The 3,229-nt window shown below is 31.7% G+C and overlaps 1 protein-coding gene across 1 annotated transcript in view; it reads right to left on the bottom strand.

The window, feature by feature from the left end:
• Positions 1-2,980, bottom strand: part of LOC103134219 (histone-lysine N-methyltransferase SETD1A-like) — a 13,278-nt gene extending 10,298 nt beyond the window's left edge. The window contains exons 1-4 of the mRNA XM_016668603.1: positions 2,712-2,980; positions 2,390-2,485; positions 1,532-1,585; positions 1,032-1,154 (exon numbers count right to left, since the gene is read on the bottom strand). The gene's annotated coding sequence lies outside the window, so the exon portion shown is untranslated. The remainder of the gene's footprint in view (positions 1-1,031; positions 1,155-1,531; positions 1,586-2,389; positions 2,486-2,711) is intronic.
• Positions 2,981-3,229: the final 249 nt, after the last annotated feature.

Genomic DNA, 3,229 nt, shown 5'->3' with positions numbered 1-3,229 from the left:
AGCCTCAGAATCTGAAGGGTTGTTCTCCAAGACTTCTTCCTCCACAACCTTTCTGGGCTCAGTTTCATTAGCTTTTCCATTCTCCTTCTCAAAGATCTTGCAACGTTGTTTAACTGTCAAATCGTATGGCTTCTCTGAATCTAAACCACAAAATAATAAAAAAACAAAGTGCAGTGTAATACTGAATCCACATGTGTAGTGAGATGAATTCAAACCATTCAGTTAGTCTAAAAAAATATGTCTTGAAAATATAAGTAGGAGATAAGAAACAAAATGCAACTATTCATTCAATAACATTTGAGGATAAAAAGGTTTTCTTCATACCAATTTAGGAACTCGCTTTTTTTTTTTACATTTTCAGTTCTCAATGAATTTGTAAAGTATTGAAAAATAAAACCTTGAAAACTAAATACAATCAAATAATTTGTAGACCAGAAATAACTGCTCATACAGTTACCAAAATTAGATTAAAAATCTAAAATATGCTTTATTTTAGATTTTAAAATAAAGCATATTTATTTTAGTTTAGTTTCTTTTTTTTTTTAGTAAAAAAAAAAAGAAACTAAGATCTTCTAATGTTAAACATTTTTACTATAAACTCAGCAAAACAGATTACCTGAGGATGAACGTCGGCGAATGTTTTCCCTCCGCTCCTTCATATGAGCCTCATCTGTAAAAAGTTAATTACTATCAGCAAAATCATTGCACAAAGAAAATATGTATTTTATTATATGCACATACAATGACTTCTGAGGCCACTTTTTCTTGAGATCCTATTTTGCTCTGAGACAAAACAGAATAAAAAACAAAGTCTGACTTCTGATACAGCATATTAAACTTTACTTTGTAACTTAAGATGCCTAAAGTGATTTTTTTTTTCACATTATGCATTTTTGGCATTGTTTATACAGAAAATAATATATATTTCTTCTTCCACTGCAAGTTCTTTCATGTAAATTCTTTGCTTTAATTTACATGAAACAGTTATGCTTCACTTTCTTTAATCGAGTAAATCTTTGGGCAGAGTTTACCCTTATGGGGAGGATTCAACGGGGCGTCATTTATTTGCTTTAGGTGTCCAAGAGGATGTTTAGAGGGAAATGTAGGTGCTCTGTCCAGAAGAACCTGGGTTTCCTCACTTCCAGATGCTGCTACTGAAAAAATTTGAAAAGACATAATAAATGTAGCTGGAAATCAATAAATTATCACAATGATATTTAAACCTGTCACTGTTAATATGATACTAAGAAATAGCTAATATAGAGAAAAATCACATCTGTTACTGTAAACCTGCTTCTTTGTTTCGTAGCAGCCCATCATTTAAAAATTACTATGAGATGCTTAAGGAAATGCTGCTTCAAAATGTTAAATGTGTAAATTGCATTATCAATTCAATGATTGTTATATCAGTCTTCTAGATGACAACAAGCAAAAAAATATTTCTGTTATTTACACCAATAAATTATTACAAAAACTGACAATATTTCTGTTTGACTTTTGTATTCATGGTCCAGACAAAATACTGACATACCGTTTAGACATCCAGGTTTTGAGTGACTTTCCAAATCAGACTTCTTTGAGCGTACTAGAATCAAGAAAACGGTATCATGATTAAGTTTCAGAGAACTGTCTATCAATCTACTTATTCAAATCATTGACAAAAATGATAACTGAAGAAAGAATCAACATTTTTCTCTGTGCATATATTTCTAATGAGGGTACTGACAAGAAATCTACAATAGATACTAGTAACGATCTGTAACAATATACAATAGATACTAGTAACGATCTGTAACAATCTACAATAGATACTAGTAACGATCTGTAACAATCTACAATAGATACTAGTAACGATCTGTAACAATCTACAATAGATACTAGTAACGATCTGAGAAATTTACACATATGAAGAAATCTAAAAGGAGCAATTCATGTGTAATTTCGTAAAATGCTACAATATTTTACAATATTATAAAAATAACAGTACCTTTAAAACATTCATTAAAATGTATAAAATACTTAATAAAAGTAGCTTGGTGGGTGATGACAGCTGCAAGACATGGAGAAATTAGTTGCATGTATACCGTAGGTTGGATTTTGACTTTTAAATCCAACTAATGACCTACAAATTTTAAAGTTCAGGAGACTTATATTATGTACTCTGATAATCTATTATTTCCATAGTTTTTCCAATTGGATTCATATGGGTTTATTAACAGAACCATTCCAGCAGGTCTGTTTGATTTTTTTCCTCAGAACCAATTGAGTTTCATTGGCTGTGTGTTTTGAGTCAACGTCTTGGGAATCTCCATGGCTTAGGGTTAGTGTTACCCAATTATTTAATTTTATTCGACTTTATTACTCATAACCAATTTATTTGTAACAGTACCTTTTTTATGACAAATGAAGAGCAACAGCGGTATAATCAGCAGTAGAACAACAAGCACAACAACACCAGCAATCAGTCCGGCTTGAGCCTTTGGCTCTGTAAAGAAAAAGCAAAGTGAAAAATAAAAAAACTGAAATTACAATAAAATTGATCATATATCTGCTTTTGTTCACCAGTTATCTCTATAACTGGTGAACAGTTATAGAGATAACTGTTCACCAGTTATCTCTGGTGAAATTTCTATTCTATTATTCATTAGAATATGAATAATAGCCTCTAAGTTTGTTTACTAAAGAATAAAAGTCTAAAACAAATATCTTACCAGGGTAGCAGTCCTTAGCAGTGAACACTGCTGATTCCTCAGTGAGTTGGTTCTTTACAGTACAGTTGTACTGATGATCATCAACTTCCCCTCCAAGGGAAATCTTCAACACGTATCCAAGATTAATCTGTCCATTTGTGCTCCACTGAAACTCCAGTGAGGACTGATCAGAATGGGTTGGTAAAGAGCAGAGCAGAGTCGCCTTCCCTGTTGATTCAGAGGTGCTTGCATTGTTTATTTCACAGGATATGGTAGGCTTGGTGACTTTGTCTAAAATAAAGCATAAGAGCAAACAAGTGACTGCAACATCAGAAAGATACATGAATTGTTTCATCCATACTAACTGATTCATCAACATAAAAAATGATTTTTTGCCAAATTTTTAATTCTTAGGGTTTTGTTCCAAGGGACTTTTTTGATTTTTTTATTAAAAAATGAATTAACTTTAACATTAATGTTAAAACTAATTGATTTCAGCAGCGTATTGCCCTGTTACATCAGCCATCTAGTACAGTGAA

Source organism: Poecilia formosa, unplaced genomic scaffold (assembly GCF_000485575.1).
Source record: "Poecilia formosa unplaced genomic scaffold, Poecilia_formosa-5.1.2 Scaffold16, whole genome shotgun sequence".
NCBI classification, from domain to species: Eukaryota; Metazoa; Chordata; class Actinopteri; order Cyprinodontiformes; family Poeciliidae; genus Poecilia; species Poecilia formosa.
Note: the sequence above shows the minus strand (reverse complement) of the source record. Positions and strands in the feature narration are given on the sequence as shown.